The 21,274-nt window shown below is 35.0% G+C and overlaps 1 pseudogene; it reads right to left on the bottom strand.

Annotated features, from left to right (window-relative positions):
- LOC110216042 (protein phosphatase 1 regulatory subunit 14B pseudogene) overlaps positions 1 to 18,570 on the bottom strand; it is a 38,355-nt pseudogene extending 19,785 nt beyond the window's left edge.
- Positions 18,571 to 21,274: the final 2,704 nt, after the last annotated feature.

Genomic DNA, 21,274 nt, shown 5'->3' with positions numbered 1-21,274 from the left:
ATGGAGAAATATTAGTACAAAATACCATGTGTATTTTGTCTTGAGTAAATTCACATTGTTTAGCACTTAAAAATTTCTTAATAAATATTTTTCATTCATTTATTCAAATAATATATGACATTTTTGATAAGTTAGTTTTGCTGGGATTATTTTTAATTCTTTGTTAAATGGGATAACTCTTTGGCAAGGAGAAAGGTAAAATGTATTATGAAACTAAGGAAATATAAAAACAAAGAAAATGAATAATTTTTTCTAATGATTAATTTGAAAAATTCTGAGAAGGAACAAAAAAGGAAAATATGCAATGACTCTAACAGTCTAAACAGAAAGTCAAAAGGAACAGAATATTGTATAATTTAATCACCAAGAAGTTTGACCCTTGGAAAGAGTTTGGATAATGAATATCCTTCCCTTCCTTACAGAGGTAGGAGTTTATGGGTGTGTGATATTACATATGTGATCAGACAACATTGATGTGTTGGCTCTTTTCCCTGAATTGCTTTTTTCTCCTTATTTTTTATATTTTGTTTCATAAATAGATAAATGTTTTATAACTAGAGAAGATGGGAAGGGCATATTTGGATATGAAGTTGAAGTCAAAGACATTAATAAAAATGTTCATAAATGATTAATTGAGGGTCTTTTCAAAACTTTTGTTAGGAAAACATATGACTAGTTGTATAATTGAATTAAATAGGATGCTTTACACATTACTGAAAGAAAAGTACTGTGCCATCATTTGGGAATAGAAAATGGAAAAGCATATTCCATAACCTTAACAATTTTATAACATAATTGGGGGATGAAACGTATATAAATAACAGCGATGATAACAACAGGCAAATATGATACAAAGGGACATATAATAAATGCTAGAGAGTGATGCAAGCAACTATCATTAGGATGTTTGAGGCAACAAGTTATCATCCAAGAGAAAGTAGTTACAGGGTAAATGAAAGGGGGATGTGAGAGGGGGAAAGGCTAAAACAACTAAAGGCCACTTTAAAAGTATTTTATTTCCCCCAATTACATGTAAAAACAATTTTTACATGTGTCTTTAAAATTTTGAGTTGCCAATTCTTTCCCTCTATCCCCATACCTTTCATTGAGCAAGCAAGCAATTTGATATAGGGTATACATGTGTAGTCATGCAAAGCATATTTCCATACTAGTCAATTTTAAAAAGAAAATATAGGGGAAAAAACTAAGAATAAAGAAATTTAAAAAATAGTATGCTTTGACCTGTATTCACACTCTGGGGATAGATAGCATCATAACTCCTTTACAGTTTTTTTGGATCATTGTATTGCTGAGAATAGTTAAGTCATTCACAGTTGATCATCTTACAATATTGCTGTTATCATGTACAAACTGCTGTTTGCATGTCCTGACTGGTTCTACTCATTTTGCTTCCTTCAGTTCATGTAAGTCTTTCCAGGTTTTTCTTAGAGCATCATGGTCATCATTTCCTATGGCATAATAATATTCCATCACAATAATATACCACTACTTGTTCAGCCATTCCCAAATTGATGGGCATCTCCCCAATTTCCAATTCTTTACCACTAGAAAAGAGCTTCTATAAATATTTTTTGTACATTACATCCTTTTTCCTTTGTTTTTTCTGTCTCTATTGGGATATAAACCTAGTAGTGTTATTGCTGGGTCAACAAGTATATGTAGTTTTATAGCCCTTTAGATATAGTTCCAAAACTGCTCTCCAGAATGGTGGAATTATTATACAACTTCACCAATGGTGTGTTAGTTGTTTTTGTTTGTTTGTTTGTTTGCTTGTTTTTCCCGCCTCCCCTTCAACATTTGCCTTTTCCCTTTTCTATCCTATTAGCCAATGTAATAGTTGTGAGGTAGTACTTCAGAACTCTTTAAATTTGCATTCCTCTATGCAATAGTGAATTAAAACTTTTTTTTTCATATGGCTATGGACAACTTTGATCACTTCATCTGAAATTGTAGGGTTCCTAACTTTTGACCATTTATCAATTGGTTAATCTCTTATTTCCATAAATTTGATTCATTTATCTATATATTTGAGAAATAAAGCCTTTATCAGAGAAACTTGATTGAGAATTTTTTTCACAATTACTATTGCTACCTCTATTTACCTCTCTCCTATCACTCCCCATTTATTCTATTCTCTCTCTGTTTTTTCTCATCCCTCCTCAAAAGTGTTTTGTTTCTGTCTACCACCTCCCCTAATCTGCCCATTCCTACTCTCAGGCCCACCTACTTTGTCATTTCCTTTCCCTCCTACTTTCCTGCAGGTTAAGGTAGATTTCTATATTTGACAGAGCATATATATTATTCAGTTTGGACCAATTCCAATGAGAGTGCAGTTCAAGCACTCCCTGCCATCTCCTTCATCTTCCTTCCACTGTCAAAGCTCATTCTTGCCTCTTTTATGTGAGATAATTTATCTCATTCTAACATTCCATTTCACTTTGTCCCAGTGCATTCATCTTTCTCACCACTTAATATTTTAGATATAATCCATATATGTATGGATTATATGTATGCATGTTACATATATATACATAAATATATATGTATATGCATATATATATGCATATTTTTTGAGAGGCAATTGGAGTTAAATGACTTGCCCAGTGTCACACAGCTAGTTAGTGTTAAGTGTCTGAGGCTGTAATTCCATCATATTAAATGAATAACTGTGCCATCTGTCTATATATACTGCTTCTAAGTGCCCTAATAACAAAACATGTTATTATAAGTTTCGAGTATCCTTTTTCCAGGTAGGAATGTGAACAGTTTAACCTTATGAAGTCCCTTATGATTTCCCTTTCCTGGTTACCTTTTTATGCTTTTCTTGAGTCTTGTATTTGAAAATTAAGTTTTCTACTCGGATCTGGTCTTCCATTTTCCCCCTGAAGGATTATACTGTTTTGTTGGGTAGGTGATTCTTGGTTCTAATCCTAGCTCCTTTGACTTCTACAATATCATATTCCAAGCCCTCAGATCCTTTAATGCTGCTAAATCTTGTGTTATCCTGACTGTGTCTCCACAAAACATGTATTGTTTCTTACTGGCTACTTACAATATTTTCTCCTTGAGCTAGGAGTTCTGGAATGTGGTTATAATATTCCTGGGGTTTTCATTTTGGGATCTTTTTTCAGAATATGATTGGTGGATTCTTTCAATTTCTATTTCCCCCTCTGGTTCTTGAACATCAGAGCAATTTCCCTCAATAATTTCTTTTTTTAAAAATTTTTTTTTGATGATGGATTTCAGGTAGTTAAATAATTTTAAAATTATCTCTCTTGGATCTTTTTTCCAGGTCAGTTGTTTTCCCAAGAAATATTTCACATTTTCTAATTTTTTTTTTCATTATTTGCTTTTCTTTTATTGTTTTTTGATGTCTCATTAGCTTCCACTTGCACAATTCTAATTTTTAAGGAATTATTTTCTTCAGTGAGCTTTTGTAAATCCTTTTCCATTTTTTCCTGATTCTAGTTTTTAAGGAGTTCTTTTCTTCAGTGAATTTTTGTGCCTCTATTTCCATTTGGCCCTTTCTGCTTATCAAGGCATTCTTCTCTTCATTTTCTCCTCTTTAACCATTTGGCTTATTTTGTTTTGTTTTGTTTAGGTGTAATTTTCTTCATTTTGTTTTTATGCCTCCATTACCAAGCTGTTAACATTTGTTTCATGACTTTCACACATTGTTCTCATTTCCCTTCCCAATTTTTCCTATACTCTTTTTACTAGACTTTCAAAATCTTTTTTTTACTTCTTTCATGACCTGAAGCCAATTCATATTTTTCTTACAGGTTTTGGATGTAGGAGTTCTGACTTTTTTTCTTCTTCTGAGTGTTTTGATTTTTCTTGTCACTAAAGTAACTTTCTATACTTCGAATTTTTTTGGGTTGTTTTTTTCATTTTTTTCTGTCTATTTCTTGACTCTTAACTCTGCGGTAAAATGGAGTTCTGCTTCCAGGGTGGAGGGCTTATTGTCTCAAGCTTCAGGGGTTTTGTGTAGCTGTTTTCAGAGCTAGATCTATGGACCTGTTATTTTTGAGTTTTGCAAAAGTGGTATGATCTGGGGCAGCTAGGTGGCGCAGTGCATAGAGCACCAGCCCTGGATTCAGGAAGACCTGAGTTCAAATTCAGCCTCAGACACATAACACTTAGTAGCTGTGTGACCCTGGAAGTCACTTAACCCCAATTGCCTCACCAAAAAGCAAAAAAAAAAGTGGTATGATCTAAGGAGAAGTGTATTTACTATTCTTCTGGCCAGTGCTCTGATCTATGAGTGAGCATAAGCACTCTTTTCTGCCATGGAGCTGTGCTGAGGATCAGCTCCACTGGGTCTATAAGCTATGTTGAGCTAGTACTTCTCCTTGCTGTGGGAATGGCCACCAAGGACCCTAGATCAGAGTATGGGCAAAGCAAAAGAGTCCTGCCCCAGTGCCACCAAGGAGACCCTTGTAATCTCCTTCTGACCAGTTTTTGAATTTTCTTGCTATTTGTGGTCTGAGAACTTGGAAAGCAGCTGTTGATTCAGTCACTTCCAAGGCCTGCTCTTGGTTTGCTGGGACCTGGTCTGAGCTATTGTTGCATGCACTGAACTGTGATTGTCTCTCACCCCAGTGTGACAGACTTTTACTGCCAACATGACCTTCTAAGTTGTCTTGGGCTACAAAATTATTTCACCCCATCATTTTGTGGGTTATGTTGCTTGGGAATTTGTTTTGAGGCACAATTTACATCTGTTTAGAGGAATTTCTGGGAGAGCTCAGGCAGTTCCTGCCTTTTTTCACCATCCTGGATCCACCACAACCAAATATCTTCAGAAGAAAATTGAATTAAAAAGTAGCACAAAAGCAGACAAAAAAACTTGAAAATACTAAAATTAAAAAGAAAGGTGATATTGAAATATCAAAAAGATTCTGTAAATAAATTAAATTACTACCTCAATAGATAAATATTTAAGACAAAGAAAAGTCATCCAATTACTGATGACATACAAAGTTCTGTTGAATTCAAAGTGAGCATGGATTCACAACATAATTTCCCAGAATGCTGTGCAAGAGAAATACGCAACAAAAACAGAGACAGACAGATAGACATACACACAAGTTAAGATGAGGATAAATTTTGGAACGTAGAGCCTATATGGCCATAAAATTATCAGGGCATGAAAATTGGAATCCATGGTACCAAATCTCTCTCCAAAAATATGAAATAGAGAATAACTAATTTGGAATACAAACATACAGAAGCGTAGGGCATTATGGAACAAGAAGAATGAAAGAAATTGATGCAAAATAACAAATCTAAACTCTAAGACAGATAAAAGTAAAGTTTAACAATTCCACTGATAAATATCAAATTCATCAAGGGGCCAAAAGAAAGCATGTAAATAATGAAATAAAATAATTCTGAAAAATACCAGTCTCTTCCATACCCAATAAAACCGAGGAAAAATTAAAATAATCAATACTACAAAAAACTAGATGTTAGGATCCAACCTCAACATTTTTGAAATATCTTGTACAGCTTGGCCTAATTAGCAATGAAAATAGATGTAAGCTATATTAAAATATAAATCTGAGACATTCCTGTAGAAATAAAATTTTAGAAAGAGGCAAAATATTCAACTTACGATCAATTATAATAGAAACATGAGAAATATAAGTATAATTATATAGAAATGACAATTAATGAAAGAAATGTTCCAATCTCTGGAGAATACATATATTAAAAGAAGAGAAAGAGAAAGACTTACCATTTGGGGTTTAAAAAAAAAAGACCATTGAGAGATTTGAAAAAAAAATGAACAAGAAAATGTTGATTTTGAAGGAGAAGAAATGAATAAAATCTCTCAACTAACTTATGGATGAATCAATATATTTTTGTGGGAATAAAAATTAAAAATATTGAAGTACATAAATGATGAAAAGGGAGAGGGTACACCACTGAAAGCACATCAATTGGAAGAAGAGACATATGTTTGTGGTAGGAGAGAGGACTTGAGCTTGGGTATCAACAATAATAATAACAACAATCTGAGGTAGTGTGTGCATAAGATTACTTCCTCTGAGTCATGGTTATTTATCTATTGATTACATCTTCCCTCAGGAGAAGGAATTTTGAAAACAGAAGGCAATGTGTTATGTACCTTAATCAAGAACATGGGTCAATACAAAAGGCACAGAAAGCAATAAGACTGAAAAAAGGAGAATGGGAGAGGTGGCAAAGGGAATGATTGAAACAGAGAGAGCACTGTCTTCTGCACTAAGTTCCCATATTAACCAAAACACTTACAGCAGCACTTTTTGCGTGATAGATATGATGCAGATAAACTTCATTTAGGGAAAGTCTAAACCATTTTTTTGGTTACAGATATATAAACAAGTATGGATGGTTTATTAATAAAATACTAAGTAGTTATTAAGTATTAATTAATTAAAGGAATATTGATGGATTACAAGAAAGTAACATGATAAATACAAAGAAGCATGGAAATTTGTATGTTAACTGATTCACAATGAATCATGTAGAGATAAGAAAATGAAATATACCATGGCCTCAACTATGTAAATAGAAACTATAATTACTATGAAAACTGATAGTGAATGTTGTGGAATTACAAAAATAATGTGTCCTTAAAGAAAAGATACTTAGATATACTCCTTTACAGAAGCGAAAGGGCCATAGATGTGGAACATTGCAACTGTTTGTAGAAATTGTATTGATTGGCATTGATGATTTTTCCTCTTCTTTCCCTTTATGTCTTCAATTTTTATTTTTGTTTTAAATGGATGACTCTCAGGAGAGAATAATGGGAAGAGATGCTGAGAGTAATTTCAGTCTTGTAAAAGCAAAAAAAAGATAGGTATAATTTTATTTTAAAACTGGAAAATAAATTATCAAACATAAGAAACACAAAAAAGAAAATTTGAAAATCAAAGAAGAAAAAGAAAAATGAAAAAGATTAATAACTTGTTCCTTTAAAAGATGAATTAAAATATGTACATTTTTCACTAATATGGAAAGGATAGATTAAATTTTAAAATTGAAATTTAACAAGTTGAATTCACAAAGAATATAGAGGAAATTAAAAAGTTAACAAAACTTACCATAATGAACTAAAAAATGAATGAAAAAATGTTATTAAGCGCTTCTTTTGTATCAAGCTGTGTGCCATATGTTGGCAATACATATACAGAAATATTATAGGAAGATATTATCTTCCTTTGAAGAGCTTACATTTCAATAGGGCAAGTCAACACACATCAGGAAATGATGGCCAGAAAGGAATAATTTGCTTTTGTAAATTTCTAAGATCGTGAGTAGAACCCTAGGAAGTAGATTAATATACTCTCTCCAGATGCAATGACAGAGTTGATTTGATTATGATTCCAGAATTGGAAAGAGTTGCAAAATGGGGAATGCAGAGGATATTCTAGAGAACAGGTCTATTAGCAAGCTAGGGAGTGAAATAAACCATGACCAGGACCAGCCTTATATGTACCTGGTGATATAAAGAAACCACCAATTACACAAAATTACATAGTACAAAAAAGCAAAACATACATGCAAATATGTCTGCATGCATCATGTGTGTATGTATCTTTATGTATACATGTGCACATATACACACATACACATATACACATGCACATATGTATGTAGGTGTGTATGTGTGTATATATGTGCATTTAGATGTAGGCATGTATGTTTTCTGTACCTACATATACACATATGTATATACATACATATACACATGGATATATACATATGTGTATGCATATACATACATATGTATATGCATATATGTGTATATATGTACATGTGTTCATATGTATGCATGTATGAAATAGATGATTTCCAAAAAAATGAAATGCCAAAAGGCCATCAAGAAATAGAGATCTTCTGCAACCAAATCTCAGAAAATCCAAATCTAGGCTGTTAAAACCATCTCAGAACTTATTCTCTGTTAGAACAGCCTTTGTGAACCCAGATTTACTTCCCTGTCATAATGGCGCATTAGAGTAAAACTTATGTCTTGAACAAGGCAAAAATTAAGGCTGTAATTTTAAGCATTTGCTGTTGTCTACAGATAAAGTTGCCTCATCTCCAAAAAAGATAATAACGATCCAAGGACAGGAACCATATCATATACTTCTATCATTCCCATGAACCTCTTAACAGTGTGTCTTTCATTTGATAGCTCAGGAAATGCTTGTTTATGGATTGATTGATTAATTAAAGTTTTCTGAGCATTAGGTTCTGACTTTGCATTTGCTGATCAATGGAAATGCACAATTACTTTGTTGATAATATTTTCCATTTTGATGATAAGTTGCTTTGACAACAAAGAGAACAAAAAATAGGTTAATTAATAAATTATTTGAGAACTATGTAGGCACAACCTAATTGGGTCATAGTTTTTAGAGGGTAGCCTATAAAAACATTTTTATTCAGAGTACTCAATTTTATTAAAACCCCTGCAATTTACAAACTCTGAAATTATAATGGCTTAGAGGATATTATATGGGACACCACAAAATACCGTTAACAGAAAACCATTGAGTTTAATATGATCATGACAGTACATATACATATGCACATATACATTGCATACAAACATATTTGTTTATGTACACCAAAATCCTCCTTAAATAGTATTTGTTAAAATATTATGAAATGAAACTTTATTCCTCAGCAGTAGAAGATATCTAAGTCTAGGAAATTCTCAAATTAAACATAGCCTGGTCAGCTTGTGGATTTTCTAATTTCTTATTGTCCATTGTCTTCCCTTCTGTTACTTGGAGCAAGTTTTCTTTTTCTCCTTTCTATATTTGCATAAGAAATAACAATAATGACTCTAGCTTTGATATATCATAGCTTGCAAATTGCGTTACATATACCTTATTTGTTCTTCACAATAATCCACTAAGATAGGTGATATTATGATGGTTCACTGAAGAAAATAATTCCTTAAAAATTAGAATTGAGGAAATGGAAGCCAATGACTTTGTGAGAAATCAAGAAGCAATAAAAACAAAACCAAAAGAATGAAAAAAAAAATAGAAAACTCTGAAATATTTCATTGGAAAAACAACTGACCTTTAGAACAGATCCAGGAGACATATTTTCACACTTACTGGGCTATCCGAAAGCCATATCAAAAGGAGAGAGAAGAGAGAGAGAGAGACAGAGAACAGAGACAGAGACAGAGAGACAGAGAGACAGAGAGAGATTACCTAGACATCATCTTTCAAGAAATTGTCAAGGAAAACTGCCCTGACATTCTAGAACCAGAGAGTAAAATACAAATTGAAAGAATCCGCTGATCACCTCCTGAGAAGATCCCAAAATGAAAACTCCCAGGAATATTACAGCCAAATTCTTGAGCTCCAAGGTCAAGTAGAAAATATTGCAAGCAGCCAGAAAGAAACAATTCAAGTATGGTGGAGCCACAGTCAGGATAACACAAGATTTAGCAGCTCCTACCTTAAAACACTGGACAGCATGGAATATGATATTCTGAAGGGCAAAGGAGCAGGGAATAGAACAAAGAAACACCTATGCAGCAAAACTGAGTATAATTCTTCAGGGGGAAAAACAGACATTCAATGAAATAGAAGAATTTCAAGCATTCTTGATGAAAAGATGGGAGCTGAGTAGAAAATCTGATTTTCAAGTATAAGACGCAAGAGAAGCATAAAAAGGTAAACAGGAAAGGGAAATCATAAGGGACTTAATGATTTTAAATGTCTACATTCCTACATGGGAAGATATTTGTAACTCGTAAGACCTTTCATATTATTAGGGTAGTTAGAAGGAGTATATATAGACAGAAGGCACAGGTGTGATTTCAATAGGAAGGGATGACAATCTAAAAAATTAAAATTAAAATTAAGGGGTAAGAGAGGAATGCACTGGAGAAAGAGAAATGGTGAGGTAGAATGGGTTAAATTATCTCCCATAAAAGAGGCAAGAAGAATCTTTTATGGTGGAGGGGAAGAGAAGGAAGGTGAGGGAGAGTGAGAGAACCTTACTCTCATCAAAATTGGCTCCTTAAGCTAAATCCTATGAGAATAGATTCACTCATTCCCTCTCACCTTCCCCCATTTCCCCTCCACTATAAAAGCCTTTTCTTGTCTGTTTCATGTGAGATAATTTACCTCATTGTACCTCTCCCTTTCTCTTTTTCACAGTATAATGCTCTTTAACCCACTAATTTTATTTTCCAGATATCACCCCTTCATCCTCAACTCACCATGTGCCATCTATCTATCTATCTATCCATACATACATATAATTTTTCCCTCCCACTGCCCAATATTTATAAAGGTCTCATGAGTTACAAATAGCATCTTTCCATGCAGGAATGTAAACAGTTCAACCTTAATAAGTCCCTTATGATTTCTCTTTCCTGTTTACCTTTTCAAATGAAATAATCAAACTGTCTGTTCTAACTCAATACTGATTGGATAAATGCAAATTAGCACAATTTTGAGTTACTACCTCATACCAATTAGATTGATTAGGACATAAAAGGAAAATGACAAATGGTGGAGGGGATGTGGGAAAAATGAGACATTAATTCACTGTTGGTGGAGTTGTGAACTGATTCAACCATTCTTCAGAGCACTTTGGAACTATGCATACCCTTTTACCTAGCAATACCACTACTGTCTGTATCTCAAAAGAGATTTTTTTTAAAAAGGAAAAATATGTACAAAAATATTTATAGCAGCTCTTTCCTGGGGGCAAAGAATTGGAAATTGAGAGGATGCCCATCAATTTGGGAATGGCTGAACAAATTGTATTATTTGATTATGATGAAATACTATTGTGCTGTAAGAGATGATGAACAGGATTCTCTCAGAAAAACCTGGAAAGACTTACATAAGCTGACACAAAGTGAAATACATTTTATGCAATGTAACAGCAATATTATAAGATGAGCAGCTGTAAATGATTTAGCTATTCTCAGCCATACAATGATTTAAGACAAATTATGATGAAAAATTCTATCCATCCCCAGAGAAAGAACTGATGGTGTCTGAATATAGAAAAAAAAATAATTGAACCCAAAGAGGTCAAAAGACCTCCCTTTGTTAAGATTTCACAAAACATTTTGAAAGGTAATGGTGGTTATGTTATTGACAAAAATGACTTTGGAAAAACAGTAGTGTATTTCATTTTGTTATTTTGTTTTTGTATCTTTTCTACTATATGTAATTAATAATTGACTTTATAGATGTTAGAATTTCTAAAGATCATGCTTAATTTGTTACCCCATGTTGCTGTGTGTTTGTTGGAAGTATTTCAGTTCATTCCTTAATATTGTTATATTTTAAAGCACTAGTCCAACATAATTATTCTCATATTTATTAATTGACTTTGATATTATTTAAACTTATATCTAAATATTATTGACTGAATAATTGTTTAAAAACTATGCCTTAAAATTATGGGCTTAAATGCATAGAAAATGTGTGGAAAATCATCTCATGTGTGCATATATATATATGCATATATATCATATGTATATGTGTGCATATATACTCACATATAACATATGTGTATATACACAAATATAATGTATGCATATGTGTACATATTCACTATATGCATATACACACATGTGTATATGCATTAATAAATCCATAAATATATGCATACATATGAGACTCATTATATTCACAAAATGTATGCATATGCATATATATGTGTATATTTATATATGTATGTATGTATACATATATATGTATATAAATATTCACATAAACATGGTCAAAAAAGCACACAAATTATTTCAGAAGTGTTAGAGTACGAATAAAATTTCTCCCCAATCCAGGAGTGAAGTTTTATGAAATAACGCAGTGTTGAGCCTCTGGAAAATTTAAAGCCCAGTAAATCTGGAAGACAGATAGAGCAGTATCAAAATTATTATCATTGAGTCACCACTTTCCCATAGATGCTTTCAGTGTTTTTTTTCCTATCTTCTAGAATTTCTGTTATATGACATGACCAATGGAGATATTTTGACCTGTTTAATAACTCATATTGATGGATGCACAATTAACTCTACTGAGCAGTTGATCTTTGAGTAATCAATCTGAGATCACCCAAAGTTAGAAAGGATCCTATCTGGCATGTGCACAAATGGGAGTTCATTCTACAACCCCTCTAACATGGGATTCATTAGATATTTTGTGACTTTCCACATTCTGCTTTCTAAATCTTTTTAGCTTTAAAGTTTGTAAATAACAGCACATTTTATTGAAACGGAATACAATGAACAACAATGATTTTATAAACCACTCTAAAAATTATTACCATGTAGGTTACATCTCCATGACACTCAGATATTTTTAATTATCCATTTGTGTGTGTGTGTGTGTGTGTGTGTGTGTGAGTTGTTGTTGTTGTCTAAGTAACTATGCTTCAGAAACCAGTCTGTGGTAGAAGACCTCCAGTGATACTTAACTGAGGCTTTCCACTCTACTTTTGTTGTTGTTCAGTTGTTTTAGACTTGTTTGACTCTTTGTGACCCTGTTTGGGGTTTTCTAGGCAGTAATCCTAGAGTGGCTTTCCATTTCTTTACCAGAACATTTTACAGGTGAAGAAACTGAGGCAAACGAAGTTAAATGAATTGTCCAGGGTCCCACAACTAATAAGTGCCTGAGTTCAGATTTTAACTCAAGTCTTCCTGACTTTAGGCCCAGAGCTCTATCTACTGTGCCAAACACCTGCCCAATCTATTTTTAGACAGTTCAAATTATTAGGAAATTACTGCTTATATAGTACTTATTATAGAGGACAATGAGAGTCAGATAACTAAAAGGTTAAAAGTCCTGGGTGTTCCTGGTTTCAAGTTTATCCTGTAGTTGTTGCTTTGGGAGAGTAACAAACCTCTGCAAAGTTTGTGTCCAAGAGGATTTTAAAAACAAAGATGACCTGGCCAAACCAGGATAAGATTTAGTCCTACCTAAGAGAACGTGAACTAACAAATAACAAATACATCTTGAAGAAGAAAATATCAGCGCTTGCTGCTATTCCAGGCAAAAGAGGCAGGTGGCCAGGTGAGGTTCAGTAAATTTGGAATGTAGTTGGCCACACACAAGCCAGAAGCAATGTTAGTGTAACACAATTTGAACCAGGTGTTTCCCTTTGTTCCTCACCTGAAATTAACCCATGGAAGTCAATGCCTGTCCATTACATATCTGACTCCCTACAGTTTTCCCTACAAGAGCAGAAGGGTTTTTATACACAGGAGAGTAAAACAGATCCAATTACTTATCCTCTTCTGTTTTGTCATTACTGCCTCATGCAGTTGGGAGCTTGTTCCTTAAATGCATAGTCTTATTTTTTTCTTTTGTTTCTTAAAATTGATAATTAAATCATGGCTTATTTTATTATGATTTAGTGTCTAAATGTATGAATTCAGTATTTGACAGCAAGACAAGGAGACTTGACCTTGTGAAAAAGAAAACAAAAGAATAGGAGACATTTTCCTTAAGAGGTCTGAGTTGGAGGCCAAAACTGACAGAGAGAGAGAGAGAGAGAGAGAGAGAGAGAGAGAGAGAGAGAGAGAGAGAGAGAGAGACTCAAAGAGACTCAGACAGAGACAAACAGACAGAGAAAGAGAGACAGAGACAGATAGAGGCAGAGTAGAAATAGGGAGTGATTAAGAAATAAACAATAAGAAGGGGCTCCACCTCATTCAAGACACATGGAAGCTTCTTATCCAATATTAAGTCTCATTTTAGTTCTCTGTGACTTTTGCCGTTTGGTCCTAAATCTGCTATCTGTGATCAAACTGAATAAGTCTGAGTTCTAAGTAGCTGGGTTCATTTGAAAGAACTCTGGCTCTGGAGCTTCCATAAGTTTCAACAGGAGGAAACAGATGAGACACTGAGAAGTTGTAAGACCTCAGGGGGTCCACAGGTTTGGAGTTACTTGTTTTCTTTTCCTTTACATTTGACAGAAATGCCATACCACTCAAAAGTACTGGGAGCATTCACTGTAATTGAGCTGATGTACCCTGCTTTCATAAAGCATGCCTTTATGTACTATGAATTAGGATGGAGTTTGAAATATAGTTTCTGGGTATTTAAAAAGTAAGATACTTATTTGGGTTGCTCATACATCACTCTCTTGTATTAAAGCCCTCACCTAGTATTTCTTATGAAACTTTAGAATTTGGATCACCTTCCTTCTATTCAGGATTTCCCTGAGAATAAGAGAATTCATCCCATGTCTTAAAAAAGGCAAAGGGCAGCTCCCACATGAGCACACAGGTAAACAATGTACTCAGTGTGGGGCAAGCTTCTTTTTTTAAAAAGAGTTAAACATAAATGATTGCATTTTAATCATGACCCAGCAAAACATATTCCCTTTTCACTGATCCTCTTCTTTCCCTGGACACCGGGATAGTTCTGCAGATTAATAATACTAGATAGCTTTAAAGGGTTCCCCACAAGAAAGCATGCAAGGGCATTATCAAGTACTAGTCCCTCTCCTGAGCTACAATACTCTATCAACAACTGTTTCTCCTACATTATAACCTAAATGTTCATCCGGCATCTAAAACTCAACATATCCACAAGAAAAAGAATTTTCTTTTCCCCATTTCTACATATAATACAAAATAATGTCCTTGTTTATCTTAAAAACACCACCATCCATCCGGTTACTCAAGTCATCAACCTCATTTATCCTTCACTACTCATCCTCCCTCATACCATATATGTAAATAGTTGTCAAATCTTGTGATGTCTTCTTGCCTCTTTCTCTTGCTTTCTATGCATCACTATCACTTTAGTCCAGGCCTTCATCCCCTCTCTCCATAACAATTGCAATAGCTTCCTAATATATATTTTTGCCTTAATTAATACCAATCAAATTCATCATCCTCAAGGAAGACAAAAACATACAATCAAAAGAAGACAACAAAATCAAAATTCCATCTCCAAAGTCTCCAAGAAAAAAATATGAATTGATCTCAGGCCATGGAAGAGCTCAGAAAGGATTTTGAGAAGCAAGTGAGAGAAGAGGAGGAAAAATTGGGAAGAGAAATGAGAGTGATGTAAGAAAATCATGAGAAATGAGTCAACAGCTTGCTAAAGAAGACCCAAAAATACTGAGTAAATAACATCTTAAAAAATAGACTAGAGCAAATGTCAAAAGAGGTCCAAAAAGCCAATGAGGAGAAGAATGCCTTAAAAAGTAGAATCAGCCAAATGGAAAATTAGGTCCAAACACTCACTGAAGAAAATAATTCCTTAAAAATTAGAATGGAGCAAATGGAAGCTAATAACTCTGTGAGAAATCAAGAAATCAAAAAACAAAACCAAAAAGAAGACTGAAAAATCTCATTGAAAAAATAACTGACCTAGAAAATAGAACCATGAGAGAATATTTAAATGTGGGGCAAACTTCATTTTTTAAAAAGAGTAAAACATAGTGATTGCATTTTAATCCATGACCCAGCAAAACATATTCCCTTTTCACTGATCCTCTTCCTTCCCCAGACACCAGTACAGTTCTGCAGGGAATATTTCTACCTGAAAGCCATGATTAAAAAAAAAAAGAGCTTTGACATCATCTTTCAAAAAAATTATCAAAAATAAAAATGCCGTGATATTCTATAACCAGAGGGTAAATTAGACACTGAAAAAATCCACCAATCACCTCTGCAAAGACATCCCCAAAGGAAAACTCTTAGGAATATTATAGCCAAATTTCAGAGTCCCCAGGTCAAGGAGAAAATATTTCAAGCAGCCAGAAAAAAAACAACTCAAAGTATTGTGGCAACACAAACAGGATAACACAAGATTTAGCAGCTTCTACACTAAGGGATCTGAAGGCTTGTAATATGATATTCTGGAGGTCAAAAGAGCTAGGATTACAACCAAGAATCAGGTACCAAGAAAAATTGAATATAATACTTCAAGGGAAAAGTGGATATGCAATGAAATAGAGGACTTTCAAGCATTCTTGATGAAAAGACCAGAACTGAATAGAAATTCTGACTTTCTAATAAATACAAGACTCAAGAAAAGGATGAAAAGGTAAAGAGGGAAGAGAAATCATAAGGGACTTATTAAAGTTGAACTGTTAACATTCCTCCATGGAAAGATGATATTTATAACTCATAACACCTTTCTCGGTATTGGGATAGTTAGAGGGAAAGTATAGATGGATAGATAAATAGATAGATAGATAGATAGATAGATAGATAGATAGATAGATAGATAGATAGCACAGGATGAGTTGAATATGAAGGATGATAGCTCAAAAATAAAATTAAGATGAGAGAAGAATGTACTAAAAGAAGGAGAAAGGTAAAGGTAGAATGGGATAAATCATCTCACATAAAAGAGGCAAGAAAAAGCTTTTACAGTGGAGTGGAAGAGGGGGAGGTGAGAATGAAGGAGTAAACTTTATTCTCATCCACTGAATATGGAAATCTATCTTACCTTAGAAGAAATTAGTGAGGAAGGAAATAAGAGAAGGAGAGATGATGGAAGAGAGAGAAAATTGGAGGAGGGGTTAATCAGAAGGAACACTTTTGAGAAGGAACAGGGTCAAAGGAGAGAATAGAATAAATGTGGGCCAGCATAGGATGCAGGTAAATATAGTTAGTCTTGGGGCAACTAGGTGATGCAGTAGATAGAGCACCAGCCTGGACTCAGGAGGACCTGAGTTCAAATCTGGCCTCAGACACATAACACTTACAAGCTGTGTGACCTTGGGCAAGTCACTTAACCCCATTGCTTAGACAAAAAACCCCAAAAAACTAACAAACAAAAGAGAAATACAGTTAGTCTTTCATGACATGACTGTTATGGAAGTGTTTTGCATGACTGCACATATATAACGTATATAGAATTGCTTGCCTTCTCAAAGAGAGTGGGTAGGGAGGGATGGACAGAGAGAATTTGGAACTCAAAGTTTTAAAAGCAAATGTTAAAATTGTTTTACATGGAACTGGGAAATAAGATACACAGGGAATGGAGTACAGAATCTATCTTATCCTTTAGGAAAATAGAAGGTGAAGGGGATAAGAAGAGGGAAGGGGTGATAGAAGGGAAAGCAGATTGGGGGAAGGGGTAATGGGAATGCATGCCACCATGTGGTGGGGGAGGGGAGAAGTAGGAAGAAAATTTGAGATTCAAAATCTTGTGGAAGTGACTGCTGAAAACTAAAAATAAATAAATACATTTTAAAAAGATTCTGCATCTCCTTTTCTAATTAGTTGACTTTGTTTCCCAACCTTTATTTTCTTAGATTGTTTTGTTTCTTTGTTTTTTTGTTATTTTTTTTCTGTGTACTTTTTCCTCAATCTCTCTCATTTGACTTTTAAATTCTTTTTAAGTTCTTCTGTGAATTCTTTTTTTTTTTTTAACCATTTGACATCACTCTTTGGTGTAGAAAAGGATTTCTTTGCTTCACTATCCCCTGAAGACAAACTCTGGTCTTCTCTATTCCCATAGTAACATTCTGTGTTTGAATTCTTTCTCCTTTATATGTGCTTTTTTTTTTTTGTAATAGCTTAATTTTTGTAATCACCTCTAGTCTTGGAGGGTGGGGGAGTTTTGCCTCTGGCCTCAGATCCTGCTTCAGTTCTCCACTCTGCCCTTGAGCCCAACCAAGACCTCTAGTCTCCTGTAAGTGTCTGCAGCCCCACTGATTTTGCAGTCACCAAGCCTGTGCTGGCTCCCTCTTGTCCCCAGGCCACATCTCCACACAACAGCTCAGTCTGGCATTCCTTCTCAGCAGAGTTTCCCTCAATCTTCCCCAGCTCAGATGCCCAATTCTCCTGACAGACCTGGGTGTAAAAGTTCCTGTGGCTGGGGCTGATTCAGCCTCCCAACCCAGCTTACCCCAGGGCTTGACGCTTGTTTAAGTAGTCCTTAGCCTGGAGGTATTTACTGTTCGCAGGGACCAAACCTAGTCCTGAGATTTTTCTTCAGATCTTCTCCTATTGCCCCAGGAGGGCCCCTGTTCTGCACCTTGTCTTGTTTATTTTTTATCACTCTGTGCTTGCTTGAGGCACTGTTTTATCTCTTTTGTGGAGGAAAATCTTGAGAGTTTGGAATTTTCTGACCTACTCTGCCATCTTCCCAGAATCTTTTCCTCTTATTTCACTTTTTAAATCTTTCTTGAGCTCTTCTAAGAAAGTTTTTTGGGCTTGAGACTCTGAGATTTCAGATGTAGATATATTGAAAATATTGTCCTCTTCTGAATTTGTGTTTTGATTTCCCCTGTCCCCAAAGAGTCTATGGTCAGTGCTTGTTTTTGACTTTTGCTCATGATGTTTGCCTATTTCCTGAATTTTTAAGTTGAGCACTCATGCATGAACACAGGGGGCCCTGTCCCAAGCTTCTTGTACTGAGAGCCAAGGGCCTGGGTCACAGGCTTTTTGTGCTGGGGCCTCAGTTGCAGGCAGCTGGAGGCTTTAAGTGTCTGGCAGCTTACCTGATACTGAGCTGGGGTCCTAATGGTTATGTCTGGTGTGCGCTGAGGCCAGGGGTTTTTCTTCATTTTCCTGGGGCTACACTGAAGCATGTGGCGGTCTGGCAGCTATAGGATGCCTTCCCACCTTGGGCCATGAGTAAGCACATGCAGGTCCACTGCTAGAGGAAGCCTGCTCACCTGAGGCTATGCCAGCTCATGTAGTAGTTCTCAGATCTGGAGTCTGCCAGTTTTCCCAGCTATGCTAGGACATGTGAAGGGTCCTGGTGTTCACATTTACCTGCTCTGCCACACTGGGGCTCAGGATCTCCTGCTGATTCGCTGAAGTGGAACTTGCCATTGGCTTGCTAGGATGCTTCCCATCCTGGAATGTGCACTGGTTTTACCTGAGTGAGATGGACATGACTGATTCTCCAAATTTCCTGGGCTAAAAGACTGCTCCACCCCATCTTTCTGCTGGTTCAGCTATTCCAGAATTTTTCTGGGACACTATTTTTTTTGGTTTTTTTAGAAGTCAATATGGGAAAGTGACAGCAATTTACTGCTTACTTCACCATCTTAACTCCCAAAATTCTCTGAGAGCTTTCTTGTATAGTTCTTCTGCATATTCTTGCTACCTCTTCTTGATCTCTTCTACTTCTGTTAAGTCTCTATTTTTTTTTGTCTTTTATCATACTTTCCCTTTATATCTCTAATTTTCTTGAAGAGCTCTCTCACATTCTAATGTTTTCTTCTATTTCTTTGCATTTCTCATTTTAAGAGAGCCTTCTTATTTCTCCTTGCTGTTCTCTGGAATTCTGTATTTAGTTGAGTGTATCTTTGCCTTTCTCCTATACCTTTTGCTTTCTTAGCTCTTCATTTGTAAAGTGTCATTAGATAGACATTTTACTTTCTTGCCCTTTTTTTTTTCCCCTTGGAATGGTTTTCATTTCTACCTCCTGTAGCATATTGCAAACCTCTGGCAATAGTTTTATCTGGCAGATCTAATCTCTAAAATCTTTTTATCACTTTTCCTTCATATTCATAAGGGATGTTATATATGTCATATATATGATCTGATGATTTTCCCCACTTTCTTTAATTTGTCAGAAATTTTCAGTAAAAGTTCACAGTCTGAGCTATGGTCAGCTTCAGGTCTTGTTTTGATTGATTGTATAGAACTTTTCCATCTTTCACTACAAAGTTTATAAATAATCTGATTTGGATATTGACCATCTTGGAATATTCAGGTGTACAGTCATCTTTTGGGTTGTTAAAAAAATGTTTGCTACAACCAGTCAGTTATCTTCCCTGTTTCATTTTGTACTCCAAGGATAAACTTGGCTGTTATTGCAGTTATCTTTTGATTTCCTACTTTGGCATTCCAATTCCCTGTGATGCATGTGCCATCTTTTCGGGTATTATTTCTAGGAAATCTTGTTTGTCTTCATAGAATTGGTCAACTTTCATCTCTTTGGCATCAGTGGTTAGAACACAGACTTATATTCTGTGATGTTGAATGATTTTCCTTGGATGTGAACAGATATCATTCTATCATTTTTGAGATTATAACCCAGTACTCCTTTTCTCACCTTTTTATTTAGTATGAAGTTTACTCCATTTTTTTCCCCAAGGGTTCTTAGAATCCCCACAATTATATTTATTTCGTAAATACATATACAATTGTGGTCTTTTTGTCATAGAATGTAAGTTCCTTTCACATAAAAAATGGTCAATTTCTTTGTGTCCCCAGTGCCTGGGATGTAGTAGGTGTTCAATAAATGCTTATTGATTTATTTATCGTTATCGTTTTCCTGCATCTGCACAGGCCTCATTAGTCAAGATATCAATGAATGGCAAGGCAAAGGTTTGCTCTTTTAAATTACAGCTCTCTCCCTTTCTCTTCCTCAGTTCTGGGTCCTGTTTGTTCCCAGCACTCCTATGCATGTTCAAGGAACTTAGCCCTTTCTAAGAATTTATCTTCTCTCCAGAATGCTTGTTCTGGGAACTTTGATGATAATGCCTATTAAAAAGCCTCCCCTGCATCCAATAAGTTTCATATAGAATTTCTTTTCTTTTCTTTTCTTTTCTCTCCTTTTCTTTTCTTTTCTTTTGCTTTCATACTGCCACTCTTTCACCACTGGTAGTAGCTTGTGGATTCCATAGCTGGCTTGCATTAGTGATTCTTTGACACTTCATTACTATTTATTTACTTCTATTTTTGAAGTCATGTGGTTCTCTGATATCTATGGCTTGCTCAGGGCAGAGTTACAAGGGGTCAGGATGGAGAGCTCTAAGGATGAACAGATTTCCTTCTGAAGAACCAGAGCTTCTTTCTAGGTATCTTAGATCTGGTTATTTCAGTCTCTATCCATTCTTGTTTTAAGTTCAATGATATGTCTCAAGTTTTTACTCTGTACTAAAGTCCATTTAATATCCATGCTTATCAAGCCAGTGAACTTCATCATCATGATTACAGTCAACTCAGTGATTCACAAAATATGGAAAGTTGATATCTTACCAAATAAGCTTCATCAATAGAGGAAGAAACAAGGAATTCATGTTGGTGTGAGATTAAAGACTCATTGAATAGACAAGGGGCATTGAACCTGCAGCCTCTAGACCACATGTGGGTTGGCCCCTTGCCTTTCGACAGAATCCAGACTTCACAGAACAAATTTTATTAAGAGAAGAAAGGAGTAGACAAAGAAGCCATACTTTTAACAACTCACTGTGTTGAGCCTGGGGCAAGTTAAAAGTTCCCATTGACCCAGGCAACCCTCCAAGACTATAAATTTCAATTCAGATGCCAAAGTAT

Source organism: Phascolarctos cinereus, unplaced genomic scaffold (assembly GCF_003287225.1).
Source record: "Phascolarctos cinereus isolate Bilbo 61053 unplaced genomic scaffold, phaCin_HiC Scaffold_9;HRSCAF=440, whole genome shotgun sequence".
Taxonomy (NCBI): Eukaryota; Metazoa; Chordata; class Mammalia; order Diprotodontia; family Phascolarctidae; genus Phascolarctos; species Phascolarctos cinereus.
This window is presented reverse-complemented; position numbering and strand designations above follow the sequence as displayed.